Source organism: Myotis daubentonii, chromosome 11 (assembly GCF_963259705.1).
Source record: "Myotis daubentonii chromosome 11, mMyoDau2.1, whole genome shotgun sequence".
NCBI classification, from domain to species: domain Eukaryota; kingdom Metazoa; phylum Chordata; class Mammalia; order Chiroptera; family Vespertilionidae; genus Myotis; species Myotis daubentonii.
The window spans coordinates 75,044,005-75,068,497 of record NC_081850.1 but is presented as its reverse complement, the minus strand read 5'-3'; the positions used below and the strand labels follow the sequence as shown (position 1 = coordinate 75,068,497).

The following is a 24,493-nucleotide window of genomic DNA, read 5'->3' as shown; positions in this document are numbered from 1 at the left end:
AACAATGTGATAAATTGACCCAAAACAACACCCCACCTTCAATGCTTCCAGAGACTGCACATTAGCCAACAGTTTATTCAAAGACTGAACCAACCGCTCCTTGATGTGTAGAAACTGGAATCTCATTGCACACTGCAGTGCTTATTCCAAATATAGTCAATGATTCTGAAAGCCAAATTGCCCCATCTTTAGCACTGATCACTTATAACATGGGGAATGTAATAATCTAGATAACCTCTCACTTCAACAGCTTGAATTAAAACAGGTAGTAAGAAACAACATTCTATTATAAAAGGGGAAAAAAAACAAACAATGGATGGATCTAATAATGGGAAAAGATAACAAAGACCTAGGATTCTAGCATCTGGCACTAAATGAACTTTTTTGTAAACTGAATGGCGGTTTCCATAACTGCTCCAAGCATCATTCCTTTGCCAAGGCAGTAAACAGCTTTTATCAGCAATAATGATGGCATAATCCCAGCTAAAAAGCAAAGTAACATATGGCAGCAGCCCTCCAAATACCATCCCAACAAAGTAGGGGGCATTTTTATTACAGCGTCCACTTGCAGAAAATCTGCCCGACATCTTCCCCTTTTTTCTTCTCTTTTTATTTATTTGTTTTGTAGGTTATCATTTTCTCTAAACTGAATTATCACATTTGGGAATTTTAAACTAATGATTCCATGTTCTTAAATCCACTCACAGATTTACACAAAGAAACCGCCACATCTAATAAAGGCTAATAAAATAAAATGGAGCTGCCTATTAAAATATTTTTTTTGAAGTCACTAAACTTAAAAACAAATGTCCTTAATTAAGAATATTGGTACCTAGCATAATTACTTATACACAATGAGCACTCAGGAAATAATTGATTTTAGAATATAATAGGAGTTCTCAAGAAATTCAGATGAAAAAATAATGCTAACACAAAGATTACTTGGTATAAAGCTGATAAACAATGAACAGTTAACTGCAAAAAACATAATCTATAAATGACCGTAATCCTATTTGAAATGTGTTAAAATGTCAGACTTTATAATATATATCTCTGATCAAACCACAGTGAAATATTTTTTTAGGCCAACATACTGTTTATCAATAAAAGTGAAAAGGAGAATGCTTCTATAAAATATCTTCTAATCGCCTGTGGGGTGGACTAATGAATCATAAATCCCATCTTGGTTTTCAATAACGACTTCCTATTTTCATTGACAAGTCAATGGCTGTCTTTTTTATCTAGGCTCTTGATCTTTCATAATACCTTGGAAATATATTCTGAGAATGACAAAGATACTATTTTGATTCAGATTTTAATGCTATAATAAACAGATTTGGAAAATTAGTTTACTAATTAACACAGCAATTATTCTGTCTTAAACATTTAACATCTTATTATACACTTAGCCAAATGCAAACCTTTGTTTACTTCAGGCAAACTTATTAGATGATAGAGGAATCAATGAAAAAGTAAAAGAATGCTAATATTTTTGACATCTCTACCTATAAATATTTTTTTCAGGCTGAAAAATGTATCTAATAGCACCACTCACTGATGTGCACTACAGTTTACCACAGTGTCTATATTTCTGTTGTCAGTTTTACAGTATCTCCCTTCATTAAACCTATCAAGTTTTCCTTTTGATCATGCAACCAAGACCAGAAGACAGATATCTTCCTGGAACAGAGCAGTCTGCCAAGTCTTTCACAAGACCAGCTTAACCTCCCTATTGATTTTTTCAACACAGCAGCCATTCATTGTTTGTGACATTTGGCTGTCGGCTCTTTAACACCCTTCAACCAAATCAATTTCATATTTTTGTCAATGCTCTGCAAGAGGATGAGTAAAAATAGAAAGAGACTTAGCATGATTTAAAATGTTGATTTTTCGCAAACAGTTTTAGCTTTAGATTTTATAAGGTAAACTTAATTCATGTCCTTATTTATACTTCTGCAAAAAAAAAAAAGCATTGTAAATTAAAATTTTTCAGTACAGTATTAACTTTATTCTTGAATATTTTAAAATTTCTAATTTTCTTAATGTAAATGAATTCTTGTATAATCACGCACTACCTAACCTAAACACTAATACATGAAAACAACATGTTTTCTGTGGTTTGGATAATTTAAAAATATGTAAGAAATCTATAAGAGCTAATATTACACAACATCATCGTAACTGTTTTCAAAAGGCAAACCATGTCGAAAAGCACAATTCATCATTTTGCTCAACCTTAAGTCTGAACTTCCAGTGTACCTGAATATTAAGTGCCATGGACTACCTTCAGGCTGTGAACGCAAAAACTCCTTTGACATCAGTTAGAACATGTGAAAATCAAAGACACATATGTTCTACATTGTAACAAATTTCCCATCATTCATAAAGTTCAGCAGACTATCACTGACATAGATAAAGAACAAAACTCAAAAGAAGTAGGCATGTTCATCTTATTTTTGTTAGTAAAATGTTGAGCTACAATTTTATAATAATTACTAGTAGACTGCCTGCTTTTAGTATTAATTACTAAAAGAAATCTTGAAATCATAGTTAGTGATTTATCTCAATATACATTTAAGGGAAAGGAGTGAGTTAATGACTTAAAAAATCTGATGGTTCCTTTGGAACCATTATATATTATCACAAAATGCATACAATATGCAATTCCTCAAAATATACAATAACCTAATATACCTGTACTTTGCTGGCATATTAATAGATATTCTAAAAACATCCAAACAGTTATAATGCAGAGTAAGTAAAAATAAAGTTGCAAAGGCAGTTTTTGAGTATAAGCATTTATCTAACACGTCTAAACCATTAAAAACACAAATTAATAATCTGATCATTCAAATAGGGTTTATGAAGCCTTTTGGAAATACAATACACATACATATTTTGGGTGTTGCCAAATGTAAATAATTATATTTCATCAAATCTAAGACACCATCAGTTGTAAGACTTACCATGAATATATGTACTATTTTAAAGAAAAGTTTTTTTGCCAATTATACCATAACATAACATTGATTATTAGAGGCATCCTAACTTCCAAAATGTTAAAATGTGGGGAGGAAATAAAGTTTTTAGAATCAGTGAAACATGGTAACAATGAACTAGAATAACATCTACTATTGGTTCTTTATGTGTACCATTTTAAATTGTACATGTTAAATATTGTGACAGAGCACTTTAAGTCACTTTGGAATATTATCATGACCTTTTGCCTAATAAACTGACTCCCACATTACCCACAAACTCCTTATGGATATGTTGATGTATAAAGTACAGCATAATGAATAATGCACACAAAAAAACATATCATATCTGCCATACTTGCAAATATATCATTCTGGAAAATTTGTCTAAACAACTAATAATCTACGGCACATTCTTCACAGCAATGCTTATGAAAGAAACACTACAGAATTAAAAGGACTTACGTTTGAATAAGTGTCTGCCACTTATTATGTGATCCTGGGCAAGCTTCTTAACATCTCTGAGCCTCCATTTTTTAATTAATAAAAACAGAAATAGCCCTAGCCGATTTGGCTCAGTGCATAGAGTGCTGGTCCGTGGACTGAAGAGTCCCGGATTCAATTCCGGTCAAGGCACATACCTCGGTTGAGGCTCAATCCCTGGCCCTGGTCAGGGCTCGTGTGAGAGGCAACCAATCGATGTATTTCTCTCACATCAATGTTTCTCTCTCTGTGTCGGTCCCCCTCCCTTCTACTCTCTCTAAAAACTGATGGAAAAATATCCTCTGGTGAGGGTTAACAACAACATCAACAAAATAAAACAAACAAAAAATATACATATATGTAAGCAAACAAAAAACAGAAATAATACCTACCTGCCTTTCAAACCTACTGTGAGAGTTAAATAAGGTATGTCAAAATTCTTAATAGAGAACCTAGCAAATTGTAAATGTTCAGTAAATGTTTCTTTCCTTCTTACTACCAACCTATTGCAAAACCTGCATTATAACCATACATAAGCTAATGAATAGTTGATTACAAATCAATCTGATATAAATATTTTAAGATGTTGCTAATGGTTCCTTGGAAATCATCATACATTATCACAGAATGCATATGCAGCCAATTACATATGATTAGATCTACAAGAACGTAAAATTCCGAAAGTACAGGAATTTGTCTATTTTGTTTACTGTTGAGTCTCTAGCATCTAGAACAGTGGTTCTCAACCTTCCTAATGCTGCGACCCTTTAATACAGTTCCTTATGTTGGGGTGACTCCCAACCATAAAATTATTTTCGTTGCTACTTCATAACTGTAATTTTGCTACTGTTATGAATCGTAATGTAAATATCTGATATGCAGGATGTATTTTCATTGTTACAAATTGAACATAATTAAAGCATAGTGATTAATCATAAAAACAATATGTAATTATATATGTATTTTCCGATAGTCTTAGGCGACCCCTGTGAAAGGGCCGTTTGACACCCAAAGGGGTTGCAACCCACAGGTTGAGAACCGCTGTTCTAGAACAATGCCTAGCACACATTAGGCATTCAGTAAATATTTTCGAATGAATTAGAATTTCAAAGAACTTTTAATTTTCAATCCCACACTAAATTTTAATTTGGTAGAAAGTCAATGAAGACAATGCTAGAAAAGACTATTTTCTCCCATCTCTCCCATCCTAAAAATTACTGACCACAACAAAGTTAATCTTTATACCAATAATTGAACAACAATACTGTAATTAATTCAACAACTATTTATTAAGCATCTACCATCGGAACAAGCACAGTGCTAGGTACTGAGGAAAATAAACCTAAGTAGTATAAGATACATTTGCTGTCTTCATGAGAAGACAAAATAATAACATACATGAAACCAGATATGATCAAGTTTCTAAATAAACCACATAGACAATAATTTCCCCCTAGATACGAAAAATTAAAATAATTTAGAACAAGATAAAAATAACAAAATATGGAATTAAGAGATGACATAATGAGGTGGTTTCAGATGAATGACATGCTAATCCAGAAAGACTGATCATTGTTCATTAGCCAATGAGAGATATTCTAAACACTCTACCCTAAGTAAAGTCCACAAATTACAAACTAGAGGTCATTAGCTCTCTAAAGCAGAGGTGGGAATATTTCACTTAAGGTAAGTTATGCAGGATAAAGGAGCAACAATGAACTGGGCATGAACAATCAACATGTTAGGTCTAGCAATGACATCAGGGCAGCCTACCCTAGCACCTGTTCAAGTCAACTTATTTACTAACGCTGCTGTCTGCCAGGCCCTGTACTGTGCTTTGCTCATCTGAATAAATGGTAAGAAAAGCTACTGTAAAATTAATATATGATCTTTATTGAAAACCTAAAAAATATAAAGAAGAAAACATAAAGAATCCTATTTCCATCACTGAGGGGTAATATATACACACACACACACACACACACACACACACACACACACATCCATTATATAAAGTAAATATTTGGTCTTTATTCTCTCAGCAATTTTTTGCCCCACATGAAAGAACTTGGGGAAAATCTAAAAATACTAGAGACCCGGTGCATGAAATTAGTTCACAAGTAGGGTCCCTAGGCCTAGCCGGCAATCAGGGCCAATCTGTGGGGTAACCGGGGGGGGGGGTCACCGTTGGCACCCGCCTTGGCTGGTCTGGCACCGCCCACTCGCCAGCCCTGCCCCTCACCACTGCCATGAGTTGCCTCCCTCTGCAAGGTGACCAGCAGGGTGATCAGGGGGGTCCCCACTGGCACTCGCCTTGGCTGGCCTGGGGCCTGCAGGCTGGGGGCAGTTCCTGCGTTGAGTGTCTGCCCCCTGGTGGTCAGTGTGCATCATAGCAACCAGTTGTTCCACCGGTCGTTTCGCCATTTGGTCTATTTGCATATTAGGCTTTTATTATATAGGATGGTATACTACTATTTAAAAAACTGCTTCATAAATTTACTATATTAAATATTTCCCATAGTTAGGAATTCTTCTAATCTTCTAAAACATGATTTAAGATAATTATATGGAATTTCTATATGACTATAGAATAATTTATCCATATCACCTGTTGTCACATATTTTCATTGTCTACAATTTTGTCCTATAAGAAATAATGCTGCAAACTAAACCACTAAATAATTAAATAGTAGATATAGGAAAGTTCTTCCTCACAGATGATTCCGACTAACATATGAAAAAGAAATAACAGGATCAGAATATCTCCATTTTGCAATCCCAAATAAACTAACAGATATAGGCATTGAGAATCACTTAACTGCCAATATCACAAAAAAATAAAGAAAAGTACACATGTGCCACCTGATATAAGAACATACACAATCTATGAAACAATCCTGCAGGGGAAACATTTTAAACCAAAATATGATTAAACCTATAGATCCAACTGTCAACTTGCAGAAATACAAAGAACAGAGGACATGTTAAACTATACTATAGGGATGTAATCAGCAAAATCTAGACTGGGAATTAAGGGACCAACAACCCTGTTTTGTTTTCAATAAAAAAGTACAAGGAAAAATAAAAATGGGAAAGAAGTTTTAAATTAACAAAACACTTTAAAAAGATACTTCAACCAATTGCAATGGGTAGACTATATGCATTCCAATTTAAACAAACCGTATGAATATATGATGACATTAAAGAATTGCTGTTAATTTTGGTGTAACAATAGTATAGTGACACATTCTTTTTTAAGAGTCCTAATTTCTCAGCGGAATATACCAAAATATTTAGAAGTAATATAACATGTCTTGGATTTACTTCAAAAAAATATTTGAGGGAGAAATAGAGGTGAGAATCGAACATGGCTGGCCATGAATTGGTCAAGTTTGATGTTTGGTGTTCTACTATTCTATTTTCTACAGCATGGCTCAAAATTCACCTTAATAAAAATTTAAAAGGAGGGAGAAATGTTGCTGTGGTGACCATCTTTTCACGTACATCTTTATGTATGTGTCTATTTCCTTAGAATTAACTCCTTAAAGTAAAATATTTGAGAATAAATCTTTCTAAGGCTTTCAAAATATGTTCCTAAAATGACCTGAAAATGTGCCAGCTTACACTATATACTACAAGCAGTGTATATAGTGCTGTGCATTACCCTTATGTTCACCAATATAAATGTCTTATGTTAATAAACTTAACAAGCATAATTGGGCAATGTCTAGTTTTAATACGACATGAGCAATAACACTTGTCCCACAATCCTACACATTACATGGTACTATGAAGTATTTATAACAGTGTTTCTCTGTTACATATATAATTATTTCTAGGTATTGAAAAAATAAAGAAAAATAAAAGAAATTATGAATAAGTGATTCTTTTTTTTGTTTGGATCCTCCCTCCTCAAATGACATATTCAGTTCACATAAATAAATCTTCTTGAAATCTAAACAAGAGAAATTAATATTTACTCAATTTTTACAGATTTTACAGAACGTATTTAGAAAAAAATTAATTCAGTGATTTAGTTTCCTTTTACAGTCAAGGCCTATGGCTAAATGCAATGATTCAACAAAATGTTATTTATTACATTTATTTTTAAATTAGTCAAACAATATACCAACATAGACTATCAAAATCTATAAAAATTTATTTCAACATTCTTCTTTCAAGATAAATTACACTACTTTTATAATTTCCTAGCATTCACTCAGGTTTTCTTATGTAGTGCATTGTCTCCTGGTACTAACCTAGAAATAGGCAGGCTTAGTGGTGGCAGAGCTTCAAATATTATATACTTACATTTTTAAATCAGGGCAGACACCTGAGACAAAAACTGTCCCCAAAGCTGCCTACAACAGCTACATGCTGGTCACTCTTTCTTGTCAAGGCTGATTTATTGCCTCCTTGCTGTTCAATTTCACATTTTGTCCTCATCATATCCCTGGCTCATGATCATTCTATGCTGACCCTTGTAGGGCAGGCAGGGAATATTGATAAAACAATTATCTGTTAGCCGTTCATTTGATTTTCCATTTCAATTACGGATTGCACGAGGCAAAAGGAAAAAGATTGCATCATTGATTTTTCTACCTTACAACAGTACAGAATTGCTTTGATGGTTATAAAATGAATGCAACTCAACCATGCTTTTAAAGGTCATATTTTTTGTTTTAGCGTATTTTTTCAAAGCTTAACATATACAACTGTACACATTCCATAAGGAAAAACTACCCTCAAAAGCCAAGTTAAGTTGTTGCCTAGGTGGGAAAAAATATAAGGAAAAATGCTTCAGATGAGTCTGAACCATTTCACAGCTGCATTCACATTACATAGTAAAGGACTTTCTGGAAAAGCACACACAGTTAGGGAATTTCCAAGGTTTTCTGAAAAGATTTAGGTACAAACAACATAGCAAGCAATCTCTTTCAAAGGACTAAAATAAAAACCACCAGGTCCTGATTCTTAACTAAAGTTATTTACACAGTAATACAGGGTAGTTTCTTCAGTTCCTGTAATACGCAAGAAGCAGTTTTGATTTTTTTTTTTAAAGCATATTATACTACTAACCATAACCATGTTTAAACCCTCACCTATCTGAAAGGCTGATAATATGCTATTGCTAGCCAGTGATCCAGGACGGTCACAGTCAGAGAGAAATGGTGCTGAATCTACTAAACTTCATTACGGTTCAGCGAATGGTACAGCTCCAGGGGATGTTCACATGGCCGACCTTAAGAAAAGTTCAGCCTTTGATCAAGGTTTAGTGTTCCTGGAGCAGCAATGGTACAGGAAAGGGTTTCCATTTTCTGTGCCATAAGGTGCCGTTGTTGATCTTCTTAAAGCCCCAGAGTTTTCTTGGAAGACTGGATTACACTCAGCAATTAAGGTAATGAACTAGCTGAGGTAACAAAGCATAATGATCTCTTTTGTCCTTTGAATTCTTATGAACTCCACTCATTCACAATAGTCTGGCATGCAAAGCTTTTTCAAACCCTGTACTGCTTAAAACTGTGTAAAAATGATTACTTCCATTATGCCTTCATGGTTTGACATTTTTAATTTAAACACCTGTAATATTTAAGCATACTTTTCAGAACCAAAATACCCACTCAGAGAAATGCTAGCTTACATTCTGTTAATATTTTGACATTCTATATGGTATATTTTAATGCCTGAGAAGATAATGTGATGAATCCATTATAAATATCTCAAAATATGTATACCTAGGCCTTCTTCTTGATTTTTTGTTTTGTTTTGTTCTTAGACACTAAAATTTTTTTTTTTTAATGCTAGCATTCTGGTAGGTAAAATAATCACTTATAAAGCTTGTTGCCAGTGTTAAAACACATCAAGTTCAATGTGATCTAAAAGATGAAGACAAAAAATATATATAAATAACAGAAAATTTCTTTAAAAATGGACTCTTCATATTATAGTTAGTGTATTTTTTCATAACTTTAAACCTCTTTTAGAAAAGGATATTTTTATGTAGAAAATTTCCTAGAATTTACTGTCACTTACTTTTATAAATATTTTTTTAAAACATCTGGGCACTATTTTTTACATTTTCTCAAATCTTTGCATGTTATAAACCTTCACCACTGCAGAATTTGCTGCTCTCTGATCTTTCATCTTAACACATTTCCAGCCCCAAATTTCACTTCAATCTCACCTCATCTCTCCATACTACATTAACCCCTGGCAATTGCCTTCCAAATGACCCCATTAAGCTGTAATTGCCTCAGCAGGCCTGCACTTTCGCTTGTAATTCTGTACCTCTCATCTCCCAGACGTTCTCTCAGCATCATTTCATGTTCTGGCTCCCTTCACTGAGCTCAGCTTATGACCTCGCTGCACCATGGCCGAAATGACTACTAAAAGCATAACAGAGACGGAATTCCATTACTTATTTTTAAAAGTTCTCTGGTGCCCTAATGTAATATTCTTTCGGGACTGTTGTCAAGGATACCAAGCACCGGCCATTAAAACCTTTTGTTTTCCAAGGCATTCCGTCTTTTATTAATAAATAAAGATAAAGATAATGTGCATCCAGACGGTAGAAAGTCAGGGTATGTTTGCAATTTTCTCTTTCTATTCCAACCTTATTCTGCCCATAATGTTTAGGAAATACAGATAATAGAAAAAGCCTTTTTAAAATTCTCCATGTGCTCCATATGATCACACCAGACCCAAAATAATATAGTTAAGAATTAATTAGCATATACATCGAAAGGCTTGAGAACAACTCCTTTTAAAATCTCATGTAAATTACACACTCATATTTAAGTAACCTCATGGAGACATTCCTGATATTGGTTTATAAACAACATTTGTAATCACTCCATGTTAGAATATCAGTCTCTTATGGGTAAATGAAATTCCCAATGAACAATCTCTGAACAGTACAACCAAATAACAAGGAAAGGCTTATTACATTTTCCAACTAGGCTTAAGATATTTTAGGGAAGTCTGTATTCACTAAACAGAGAAAATGGAAAAGAAGATATCTTAATATTTTATTATTGTTCCCAATCAAATCAAGCACCATTAAAAGTGAAAAGGTGGAATTTCTTTATCATGAAAGCCAAGGGATAGTCTCAGTAAAACTCAGTACAATGCTAGAATTGACAGAAAAATGGAAGGGCTGAATTTTTACACAAGAAAGACTACTTCCCCCCTAAAATAAAGGTGAAAATTTGGGTCATATTTTAAGCAAATTCTAAATGCAAAACTCACAAGTTCTAATACAAGTAAACCAAGCAAACAAAAAAATCAGCAATTTAAAAAGACCTTCACAAAACAATACAATTAAGAAAGGAAGTCTGAGGCAAAGCCCACAAAATTGGGCATGGATGAGCACAAAAAGCAAGCAAGTCTTCAAACAGAAGTTGTGCCCGGCCTATGTGGTTGAGTGTTGACCAAGAGGTCCCTGGTTCCATTCCCGGTCAGGGGACAAACCCAGGTTGCAGGCTTAATTCCCAGAAGGAGGCGTGCAAGAGTCAGTCGATCGGTGTCTATCATTGATTTTGTTATCTCTCTATCCCTCTCCCTCCCTCTCTCTCTAAAAAGTCAATAAAACATTTTTTTAAAAAAATGAAAGTTGCATGCAAAAGAACTCTAGCGACTTGTCTCCATAATCTTGGGTCAATATTGACCTGTTTTACCCTACACTCCCTACTGCTCTGGCCTAAAAACTGCCTTGTGCATTTCCCTTTAGTCTTCTCCTTCCTATCAATGAACACCATTAAGCTAATACACTCTGCTCAGTGCCTCCAAAAACACACATTTTTTAAAACTGAAGCTGCTATTTTCTGGTCTAGACCACATGAAATGCAAAATGAAAACACTAGGTGTGTGAATTTCTCCTTACAGGACGGCTGAAAAAGACTGAATGGAGAGAGGTGAATTCTTTTATGCATGTAATAGTTCAGAAAACTGATATGATGTCAACATGAATGTGTTTTACAATAAAATTGGGTGTCAGAGCCAGAATGGATTCACTGTCTCTGCAGGCCAGAGCATGGCCACTGTTGCCTAGAATTGAGTAAAGTTGTCAACTGAACTGATGTTTAGCTTCAGTAAGAAGACCTGAAAGAGAAGAGCTGGCACACAGAAAACTCACTAAAGCAACTTTTTGCTTTAGAAACACAGCTTATATTTCTAACTCCATATTAAGGAGGTCAGTTACTTTATTATTTGAAAGCAATAAACAAATTGCCACTTCATCAAAAAATAAAGATATACTAAATGAAAGTCTTCAAAATTAGAGCTTGAGATACAATATAAGAAAATATAAATCATTTCATATTTCAGATAGGGTATTTATTGCCTTTACTTAAATGTTTCATCTTGAAACTTGTTAACAGTATATCAGAAACTTCACTAAAAAGCAAAAGCACTGAGGTCAAACTATTTTTACTCATTTAAATTTTTCCACACTAACCCAATGCTACAGTTTACTACAACATTCTTCTAAAATTAACTCCGTCTAGAACAGTTAAGAGATCAGCTTAATCTCCCTGCATTCTGTAACCAGGACAATCACTTCAGCCTACAGTAAAGAGAGCACTGCCCACCCCACAACATTCTGAACAAAAGCAGGCTGTACATGCTAAAGGCACTGGGAGCTCAAGTCCAAAACAAGTCATACAACAGTAGAGCTATCTATCCTCCAGAGACTTCGCTCTTTCCTCTTTTCCTTCTCTGTCACTGAACAAACTGAGGTAAGACAACACTCTAGGGATGAAACAGCAAAGAGAAAAAGTAGTGGTGATCAACATCCTGTTGCAACAGTTACGTACATAAAAATCCAGCCATGCATTTCTCTGCCTACCATATTGCAAATCCAAGGTAAAAAACCACAGTACCTAGGGGGTACTAGATAAATGCAAATAGACGAATAATCAACTACATTTCTCCTACCCGCACAGAACCAAGCATTAGCCAAGTCTGATTTTTAAAATACTGTCACAAAATATTTGAGTTTTAAATAATGACAATAAATTTAACAATATGTACTAACCTAATTTAAAATTTAACTAGAACTTGGGAACAAATACAAACCCTACTACTTAATAGCCAGGTGATCTTGGTCAATTTATTAAACCTTCCTAGGTCTTGAAGTTTCCTCACCTGAAAAACAGGAATAATAAAGCAAATCACAGTTGACGCATGTAAAGAGCCTATCACAACCTCTAGTATATGGGGAGTCCTAATAAATGTTAATACATAATAATGTAATAATTTCTAACTAAATTCAGTCTTTGCCCTTTATCCTATACATACATATAATGTCCCAAAAGGCCAGATAGCACATTTTAAAACTAATATTTTTCAAATAAAATTTTTCTTCATATAGATAGATACCATGCGCTACTGGTATAAAATTATGGTCAGTGCACCAAGAAGATCAGGGAGTTAGGAAAGAAAAATGACCAATTCTTTAAAGGAAAGGAGAAAATTTTACTTGGAAGTTTGGCTATTGCTAAAGGATAGAATGTGTGTTAATAGTCACAACTAAGCCCCTAATGCATATATAAGCAATAACATAAAAGCCAAGCAAAAAAGACTAGAAAAAAAGTTACCTTTTGTTATACATTGCCTATAAGAAATAACTGCCCAAAAGCCAAAACAGAGAGGATAGCATTATTTGTATGTAAACACAGAAAGCATAAAAATAAGCCCTCTGGTGATACCCATATTTACAAAGAGGCATCTGAATGACCCACTGTCCAAAGTGCTCCCTGTAGCCCAGAATGGGCATCAGGAGATTGACAGATAACAGAATACTGTCCTAGTCTCTTAAAGCTTTTGCTTAACACTAAGAATTTTTAAAGCCAGAAAAACTTCAAAATGGAGTATAAATGTATGAGATGTCAGGAGTTCATTATCTCAATCCATAAACAGGAAGCCACTAAAAAGACAATCTTGGAATGTTTAAGAATCATGCCAACATGATCCCCTTTTCCTATCCTTTTCTCAGGCTTTCATTTCTTGTTGTCCATACAGTGTATATACTTGGATGTTTTATAGTCATCCAAAACTTCTTACCTAACTCTCCTATCACAGTCAGCAGGACTGATATGCTCTCTGGTTTCCAAGCTTTTGACCTCCCCATATATCTTTGGCTTTTCCCTCTGTGTCTGCTCATGTTAAACCCTGCTAACTTTCATTGTGTAAGAAGTTACATCTTTTCATTCAACACAACTGGAGTTCACAACCTAACCACCCGGTAACCAGTGCTTACTCCTACTCTCAACCCTTCCAGTTATCCTTCACTTCCTAAAATCCTGTTTCTCAATAATTATTTTCCATTTCATCCTTTGGCAAGGGCAGAAAAAGAATTATATGAATAAAATTAGCATTTGTTGAGCTTCTAGTGTATCTCAAGAACTCTCATTATCACAGTCAAGCTCAATGAAGTTAAATGTTAAGTAGGTTACATGTGTTAGGGATGAAAGGCAAGGACAAAGTTTTTTTATATTGTTAAAAGTATTACACATGTCTCCCTTTCCCCCCCATTGAGAGTATTTTTATTTCCTTTTCCTTTCTTTCCTTTTTGGTTAATCTTCACCTGAGATATGTTTTCTATAGATTTTTAGAGAGAATGGGAGGGAGAGAGAGAGAAACACCTCCCACAGAGCCCCAGCTGGCCAGCCAAGGAAGGGAGCTGCCACCCAGGTACATTCCCTTGGCCAGAAATTGAACCTGCAACCCTTTGGTGCACGGGCCAATGCTCTAACCACACTGGCCAGGGCAAAGACAAGGTATTTTTATTAGAAGGCTATTTCTTTATCCTTCCTCTCTCTTTTAAACCTCATTCTAATTGAATTGCCATGAAGAAGACATTAATTTACTCAATCTATACAAGTGATAGGTATTCTGAATGAGTACACTTCTCCTTATACATCATGTTTCCTCTTGATTCTTCAAACCAACAATGAATGAGATTTACTTGGTTCTCACTTCAAAATTAACAGTAGTAACATATATCTACTGAGCACCTACTATGTGCAAGGCCCTTGGCTTTACGCTTCCACACATGATTTTATTTAATTCTCACAACTACTCGCTGAGAAAGAGCACTATAATTATCTTCTTTTTAGAAATTTAAAGTTATTTCTTCCAGGCAACCTAGCTGGGAAGTAGTGAAATTGGGACCCAAATCCAGTTCTGTATGACACCAAAGCCCATATTCTGGACCATTCTTCTAAATATTAGGCTCCACCAAAAATCTCCACCTTGCCAGCCAATGTGGTTCAGTGATTGAGCATCACAGCTCAATTCCTGGTCAGGGCACAGCTGCAAGCTGGATCCCCAGTGTGGGGCGTGCAGGAAGCAACCAATCAGGGATTCTCTCTCATCATTGATGTTTTTCTCTCTCTCTCTCCTCTCTGAAATCAATAAAAATATATATTTTTTAGCCCTAGCCAGTTTGGCTCAGTGGAAAGAGCTTCAAGCCTGTGGACTGAAGGGTCCTGGATTCGATTCTAGCCAAGGGCACATGCCTGGGTTGCGAGCTCAATCCCCAGTAGGGGGCGTGCAGGAAGTAGCCGATCAATAATTCTCTCTCATCACTGATGTTTCTATCTCTCTCTCCCTCTCCCTTCCTCTCTGAAATCAATAAAAATATATTATATATATATATACACACTTTTTTTTTTTAAATATCCATCTTACCTTGCTGCCTTCACTTTTTCTTCTGCCTTGGCAAAAATTTGACATTCCTTACATGTTATTTCCCTGAAAACTCTCACAATCTCCCTCCCAACATCCATTTTCTTTCCACCTTTAAGATTCTACTTTAGTCTCTTAATTTCATAAAACCTTCGTAGATTAGGTACCACTTATTTCTACTCTAGACAATACAATAACAGCCACCATTCCTGGCATTTGTTCTTTCCAAATATTTTGTGCTTTGGTACAAAGAGCTAGTGTTAGGTATATGTGTTTTTGTCACCTGACATTGGCAGAGTCCAATTTAATCTCATGAAGAACAAAGAACAGCAAGTTGCAACACTAGTTAGCAATAGACTTAATATTATTAGCGTAGATAACTAAATCATATTCTAAGAATGTGATTTGGTAGATTTTCCACATTCTGCAAAATATATTCTCCAATCATTTTCCATGTGTAGCCCAAATCTTCTTGTCTACCAAAATATGTCTTGAGTGTCTGATGATACTAAGGAGTGCAAGTTGAGCACTGCAAATGGGAAGCCGTTTGTAGCTTAGTACAGCAACTGTTTGTATGGATTGCAAAAATTTCTTTACAATTGTTAGAGCAAGAACCTACTGTCCAAAATGTCTTGAAAAATAAAGGGGGGAAAAAGGAAGAAAGGATAGCAGAATCTGTTTTTCCTCAGGGTGCCAAATACATGGCAGTGGCTCTACTCTTAGAATGTTTCTACCTTCCATTTCAATAGAGCAGCACCAACCAAAAATGCATCCTTTCGTTGCTACCTTTTTGAAAACCTTAACAAATCAAACTCTATGCACATTCTTGAGACCTTCACTATTTGGAAAAATTAATTGCAGAATAGTTCCAAATGGCCTTTTATTAACCTTAATTATTACCATCTAGATTTTAAAGCATAAGTCACATAGTTCAATATGCAAAAAGTACATTTTAAAAGTCATTTTCCTACTCCTGAATGCATACGCCTTGTTATTCTTTACCTTATTTTAAATAAGGTTGGCAATTTGTTTAAGAATTATTTGTATTGCCTTTTCTGTTGTCTTTTTATATCTTTTGTCTATGTTTTACTGAATTAGAATCCCAAATACATACAACTGCTATAAATCGGTAATAAAAACAAGCCTGTTAGAAAACCAGGCAAAGGATATAATTTATATAAAAATGTATAAACAATTGGTCCATTATAAACTTTAGCCACTATCACATCAGCATTATCACCCTAAAAACTTGTTGAAAGGTGACGTTCATGGAGCATTTGCTTCCCTTGTTCCCCCCATCCAGCTATATTTCTGAATCTTAGTTGATATATTTTCTTTGCTTATAGAAACTTTCCCACATTACTTTCTAAAGTTTCCTCCTACCCCAGATAACCCTTCATAACATTTATTATGCTCTGAAATTATTCTATTTAGTCTGTCTTCTACACTTAATTATATCATCTTTGAGGGTAGCATACCTGTCAGCAATATACACTGCTGTATATTCAGTACCTAGAAGAATCTCTGGCTCAGAGAAAGCAAGCAGTATTTATCTGAATTATGACATTGTTAAAAGGTAAACTGAAATTAGGACCCTCATCTAGTGCACATGGGAGTATAAAATGGTGCAGCCACTTTGGGGAAAAGTCTGGGAGTTCCTCAAAGGATAAACATAAAGTTACCACATGATGCAGCAGTTACATTCCAAGATGTATACCCAAGAAAAAATGAAAGTGTATGTCCATACTTAAACTTGTTCGCGATTGTTCATAGCAGCATTATTCATAATAGCCAAAAAAGTAAAGCAACCCAATACCCATCAACTGTTAAGTGAATAAATAAAATATACATTCAATGAAAAATTATTCTGCAATAAAAAGAAATGAAATATTGATACATGCTGCAACATTAAAGAACCTTGAAAATATAATGGTAAGCCAATCACAAAAGACCACATATTGTGTGATCCCATTGATTTGAAATGTTAAGATTTGGCAAACCTATAGAGGCAGAAAGTAGGTTAGTGGTTACCTGGGGCTGGACTGGGGGAAATGCGGAATTTGGAGGAAATGGGTATAAGGCTTTTTGGGGAGGTGATGAAAATGTGCTAAAATTGATTATTGTGATGGTTGCATAAGTCTGTGAATCTGTTAAAAATAAACTGGCTTGTCCACTTTAAGTGGGTGGGTTTATTTGTGTCTTAAACCCCCAACTTAAAACTTTTTGCTTTAAGATACTCTGCCAGCTGCTTTTGGGAGCCATGTTACAGAAAGTTCATAGAAACTAAATATACTGTAAATAGGAAAGGCATAGGCTTTGGAGCGAGATATATTTCAGTTTGAAACGAGCATTGTCACTTGGCTATGTAACCTTAGGCAAGTTCCTTAACTTTGCTAATCCTCAGTTTTCTAACCTATAAAATTAGGATACACAAATTTATGGTGGTCTTATGAGGATTCAGCAAGAAAATATATTTTTCATTACCAGCATATTCCTGGCAGATTTCAGGAACTTATTACTATAAATACTTTACTAGCACTGAAGCATAAAACACAAAAGAAGTCTTTCTTAGGCAGAGTTGCATGCTAGAGCATCACAGAGGCAATACCATACAATGGTTAAGATTATACAGACACTGGAACTTTCAGAAATAAAAACATAGCAAGATAGATAGATAGATAGATAGATAGATAGATAGATAGATAGATAGATAGATAGAATCATAATTAGACAGCGATTAGGACAGAATATATACACACATGACGTTTTCTACCAAAAATAGGTGACAAATCATACCCCCAAATCCTAGAATATTGATAGGAGTGGCCAAAAACATCCAATAGCAACAAGTTGTGATGACAAAGAGAAATACAAGAGGGAAAGTCATGGAACCCAGAACTCACCAATAAAAAATCACCCAAAAAAAGTAAAGGACCAGTGCTATGTGGGATCCTAGGCAAGAGAAGCTGAGAATAATTACTGAAACTGGAAGGAGTTACACAGGCTCCAAGTCATAGCAGAAAACAAGCTTAAAAACCAAAGACTCTTTAAATATGACTGCCTGTCAATCTGACCTCAGAACATAGTGGATAAATAAAATATCCAATCAATTATACATCCAGAGGAAGATATTATCTGAGGACCCTCACCCAAAGAACTGCAAAGACTTTAACTTCACATTCGATTTTGAAACCATTTATATATATATAAAAGCCTAAGCGGCCAAATGACCGAACAACCGGTCACTATGACATAAACTGACCACCAGGGGTCAGACGCTCAATTAAGGAACTGCCCCTGGTGGTCATTGCACTCCCACAGTGGGAGCGCCGCTCAGCTGACTGACAGGCGCCAGACCCCGGGCTCAAAGCTGGCAAGTGCAAATGCGGCAGCATGAGCCTCTCCCGCCTTCGTGGCAGCATGCTACAGAGCAGGGGTGGCAGTGGTGGCAGGGGCCAGGATGAACGGGAGTGGTGCCCAGCCCAGGCTCGGACTCCTCCACATAACCCTGCCGCTTCGCACACTGCTACATCCCTTGGGGGATGTCCGACAGAAACCAGCAGTCCAATATCCCCCGAGGGGTCTCGGATTGCGAGAGAGCACAGGCCAGGCAGAGTGACCACACCGGTGCACGAATCCATGCAATGGGCCTCTAGTTATAATATAGGACAAAGAAAATAAAAAATTATGTTACTTTTGTTAGGAATACAATTTTTAACATAAAGAAGAAAGGTACAAGTATAAGATCAAAAACATTAAGTAAAAACCCTGTAATCTTACATTCCAATTAGAATTATCAATGTGAATTCATTTCCCTCTTTTTTCCTAAATGCAAACAATCCAATAGCATTAAGTACCCATATTGTGGTCTTTATATGTCATTCCTCAATAAAAAACAAAGATGGCTCTTTGGGAAAATGGCAGATTCTACATGTAATGCTAGGAATATACAAGATGAGCCTGGCATAGTTTGTTATGCAAGAAAGTAAGAGTGATAATAGCTAATGATAGAGTCTTATCAAAAGGACACAGAAGGAAAACAGTATGGAGTTTCCTCAAAAAATCAAAAATGGAACTCCCATTTGACCCAGTAATCCCACTTTTAGGACTATCTCCCAAAGAATCAGAAACACCAATCAGAAAGGATATATGCACACCTATGTACATAGCAACACAATTTATAATAGCTAAGATTTGCAAACTGCCTAAGTGCCCATCAGCAGATAAGTAGATTTAAAAAACTGGTACATCTGCACAATGGAATACTACACTGCGGTAAAAAAAAAAAAAAAAAAGAAGAAGAAGAAGGAATTCTTATCATTTGCAACAGCATGGATGGACCTGGAGAGCTTCATGCTAAGCGAAATAAGCCAGTTGGAGAAAGGTAACTATCACATGATCTCACTCATTTGTGGAATATAATGAACAATATAAACTGATGAACAAAAACAGATCCAGAGACATAGAAGCATCGAACAGACCATCCAACCTCAGAAGGAAGCCAGGAGAAGGGGGGTAAGAGAGCAATCTAAGGACTTGTATGCATGCATATAAGCATAACCATGGACACAGACAGTAGGGGGGTGAGAGCATGTGCTGGGGGGTGGGAACGCCCAGGAAGAGGTCAATGGGGGGAAAAGGAGACATATGTAATACTTTAAACAATAAAGAATTTTTTTAAAATCCAAAAATAAAAAAACAAGGACACAGGAGCCAGCTAAAAGGAGATCCCACTGGATGAATGCGGGACAATTTCAGCATCAAAACGAATAATGCCTGCAACTGATTAAAACACACTGCACATGCAAAAAGCCAAAACCTCATGCCCTGGACAGTGTTCTCAATGGTTAGAGAATCAGCCCACGCATCAAAGGGTCTCAGGTTCGTTTCTCAGTCAAGGGCATGTCCCTGGGTTGCAGGTCCGATCTCCAGCCCCCCAGTCAGGGCACGTGTAGGAGTTAACCAATCGATGTGTCCCTCTCACATGATGTGTTTCTCTCTCTCTCTCTCTCTCACTCTCTCTCTCCTGCCTCCCTCCCTTCAACTCTCTAAAAGTCAATGGAATATCCTAGGGTGAGGATTAACAACAACAAAAAAGCCGAAACTCCATAGTAACAACTTAAATAAAATATAAAGAAACAAGAAAGAGACAAAGAAAGGAGAGAAGGAAGGAATCAAAACTTATACACCACTGGAGAATATTAAGGCACTACCTCTTTACTCTGGAAATTGATAATTAAAAGGGAAGAATTAAGTATTTTATACTGCCTTTCCAGTATGAATTGCATTTCAGGATAACCAAATATCTCTACTGAATTGAATAAAACTCTTTTAAAGAGTTTTGGCTAATAAATGAAGAAGGAATAACATAATTGGAAATTACCATTTTCAAGCCCTAAGAAATTCAGTAATTCAAGCACTGATCATCCATGGAGGATAAAACCATTAGGTAAAAGGATGATGAATGAGGAACTTGACAATGAAAGGAGCAGGCTGGCACTACTGAAATCAATCTTAGCATTACAAAAAGTAAGACAACCAAACTTTATGGCTGACATGATACAATATGAATCTAATCAAGCCTTTAGATCTAACTTCCAGTCTAGAAGTTAGAGAATACAGGCAGACATAAATGAAATAATGCCATGAAGAAATAATCAAGAAAATCCAGGATAATCATTCTGGTTTCTTCAAGAAGTCAAAAGTGTGTGGAAAAGCACTGGCGGCTGGTGAGGGAGTTGGGGATGAGGGTGTCTCTGTTCTAGTTTAAAAGACAGTTAAAGAGTCATAACAATCAAATATAGTGAATGGACATTTTTGGAACCTAATTCAAACAACCCAACAGTAAAATGACATATATATGTTTAACAATCAGGAAATCTGAATAGTTATAAGATGATATTAAGATAAAGACTTGTTAATTGAAGAACTTACCAATTTTGTGAAGTGTGATAATGGCACTGTGGTTTATGTAAGGAAGAAAATAGCTTCTTAAAAAGTAGACTTACCGAATTGGCGAAATTGCTCAGCTGGTGAGAGGGTTTGCAGCCGGGAAGAGCAGAACTCCCCTGGAAAGCAGATCCAAGCAACAGCAACCTCCTGAGCACCACATCCTCTGCTGAGGAACAGCAGCTGTACGTGAAACCTCGACCCACCAGCCAGAAGAGCCAACACAGCTGTGAACAGCACCCACCAGAGGAGCTGCTGACAACTGAAGAGCAGCTGCTACCGCAACCGCCCGAAGAGCAACCACAGACCAAGGAGTCACTGCCACCAAGGGAGCAACCACTGAACAACTCAACGTCTAGATATGTCAGTGAGATCAAACATGGGTAGACAAAGAAACCCCCAAAGGAAAGAGAAGGAGGACTCTCCAGAAAAGCAGCTAAGTAATACAGAGGCATGCAACATGACAGATAAAGAATTCAGAATAAGGATCCTAGAGTGCATAAACCGGATGGAGGAAAAAATCGACAACCTCTGCAAGAAGCAAGAAGAAACAGATGAAAAAATCGATAACATATGGAAGAAGCTAGAAGAAACAGATGAAAAAATCGATAACATATGGAAGAAGCTAGAAGAAACAGATGAAAAAATCAACAACCTAAGTAAGACCCAAGAAGAAATGAAGAGTGATATAGCTGCAATGAAAAACTCCATTGAAAGTATCAACAGTAGACTAGGAGAAGCGGAGGACCGAATTAGTGAATTAGAAGACATGGAAGCAAAACACACCCAAAATGTACTGCAATTGGAGAAAAAAATTAAAAGACAGGAGGAGAGCCTAAGGGAGCTTTGGGACATGAAACGAAACAACATACGAATAATAGGAGTACCAGAACAACAGAAGGATGAACAAGGATTAGAAAACCTACTCGAAGAAATAATATCAGAAAACTTTCCTGAGGTGGGGAAGAAAAAAGTCACACAAGCCCAGAGAGTCCCAAACAAGGTGAACCCGAAAAGGCCCACACCAAGACACATCATAATCACCATGGCAAATGTTCAGGACAAAGAGAGAATCTTACAGGCTGCAAGAGAGAGACGGAAAGTTACATACAAGGGATCTCCCATTAGATTGTCAAATGACTTCTCAACAGAAACACATCAGGCCAGAAAAGAATGGACTGAAATTTACAAAGTGATGCAAAGCAAAGGACTGAATCCAAGAATACTCTATCCAGCAAGGCTATCATTCAAACTTGAAGGGGAAATAAGAAGCTTCACAGACAAAAAAAGGCTAAGGGAGTTTGTCACCACCAAGCCAGCAATGCAAGGACTGCTAAAGGGACTGGTATAAAAATAAGAAATAAAAAGCTCAGAAAGAAAACAGCCACACACAAAAAAAGAAATGGCTACAAACAAGTACCTTTCAATAATAACTTTAAACGTAAACGGACTAAATGCTCCAACCAAAAGACATCGAGTGGCTGAATGGATAAAAAAACATGACCCATACATCTGCTGTCTACAAGAAACCCACCTCATTAGAAGGGACTCACACAGACTGAAAGTGAAAGGATGGAAAAATATCTTTCAGGCAAATGGAAAGGAAAAGAAAGCTGGGGTAGCAATACTTATATCGGACAAAATAGACCTCAAAGTGAAGGCCTTAACAAGAGATAAGGAAGGCCACTTCATAATACTAAAGGGATCAATACAACAAGAAGATATAACCCTGGTAAACATATATGCACCCAATGTAGGAGCACCCAAATTCATGAAAAAACTCCTGAAAAATATCAAAGGAGAGATCGACAACAATACAATCATAGTAGGGGACTTTAATACACCATTGACAGCACTGGATAAGTCCTATAGACAAACAATCAGCAAAGATACAGCAATCCTAAATGACTCACTAGATCAGATGGACTTAATAGACATCTTCAGAACACTTCACCCCAAAGCCAGAGAATATACGTTCTTCTCAGGTGCTCATGGGACATCTTCAAAAATAGACCACATATTGGGTCACAAGCAAAGTATCCCCAAATTCAAGAAGATTGAAATCATAAAAAGCATCTTCACAGACCACGATGGCATAATATTAGAAATAAACTACAATAAAAACAACCCAAAATACTCAAACACCTGGAAGCTGAATAGCATGCTATTAAATATTGATTGGGTTACCAATGAGATCAAAGAAGAAATTAAAAACATCCTGGAAACTAATGACAATGAAAACACAACAATCCAAAACCTATGGGACACATTGAAAGCAGTCCTGAGAGGGAAGTTTATAGCTCTACAGGCCTATCTCAAAAAACAAGAAAAAATGGTAGTAAATCATCTAACTCTACAACTCAAAGAATTAGAAAGAGAGCAACAAGAAAACCCCAGAGTGAGCAGAAGGAAGGAGATAATAAAGATTAGAGCAGAAATAAATGACATAGAGACCAAAAAAACAATACAGAAAATCAATGAAACCAAGAGCTGGTTCTTTGAAAGGATAAACAAGATTGATAAACCTCTAGCCAGACTCACCAAGAAGCAGAGAGAGAGGACCCAAATAAATAAAATCAGAAACGATAGAGGCGAAATAACAACAGACCCCACAGAAATACAAATGATTGTTAAAAAATACTATGGACTCCGGAGAACCAAAAAAAAAAAAAAAAAAAAAAAGTAGACTTGTTCTGGCCAGTGTGGCTCAGTTGGTTGGGTGTTGGCCTGAGCACCGAGGGGTTCTCAGTTTGATTCCCAGTGCAGGGCATACAGGAGGCAGCTGATTGATGCTCTTATACCAATGTTTTTCTCTCTCTCTCTCTCTCCCTTCTTCTCTCTCTAAAAATCAATTTTAAAAAACTTTTTTTAAAAAAGCAAACTTAAATATTTAGAATTGAAATTACATGGTGTCTGAAATTTGCTTTAAATATATCCTGGCAGGAAAAAGGCTGTGGGAGGAAATATGAAACAAGTATAAAATATTAGTGGTGATTAAATTGGCTGATGGTTATATAAGAGTTCACTGTACATTCTTTTTATCATGTTGGAAAATCTTTATAAAGTAAAAAATACAATCCAACGAATAAAAAGAAAGAAAAAACAGTATCAGCTAACAGACTACTAGGGAATTGAAACCTAGCTCTACCACTTATTAATTGTGTGAATTTGGGAGAATCTCTTATCTTCATTAACCACAGTTTTCCTTCCATCAAATAGGGAAATAAGTACTCCTGTTTATTAAGTCTGAATGAGATAACCCATATAAAGCATATAGACTATTTGCAGTACACAAAATGCCCGCCATTGTCATCATTACTATTAGTTGTACTATTATTGTAGAGGATGTGATAGCAAAGACTCCTGAGTAGTTCTTTAGGTAAAGAGCCAATGTT

General features: G+C 35.9%; 1 protein-coding gene and 1 long non-coding RNA gene across 4 annotated transcripts in view; both read right to left on the bottom strand.

The window, feature by feature from the left end:
• The window catches only part of PBX3 (PBX homeobox 3), a 201,905-nt gene that overhangs the window by 102,758 nt on the left and 74,654 nt on the right, over nucleotides 1-24,493 (bottom strand). The window lies entirely within an intron of this gene.
• On the bottom strand, nucleotides 2,072-12,735 carry LOC132212393 (uncharacterized). The gene is made up of 3 exons (XR_009447713.1): nucleotides 9,750-12,735; nucleotides 7,773-9,337; nucleotides 2,072-7,416 (listed from the first exon to the last, which is right to left on the bottom strand). It is a non-coding gene; the product is annotated as an uncharacterized LOC132212393 (long non-coding RNA).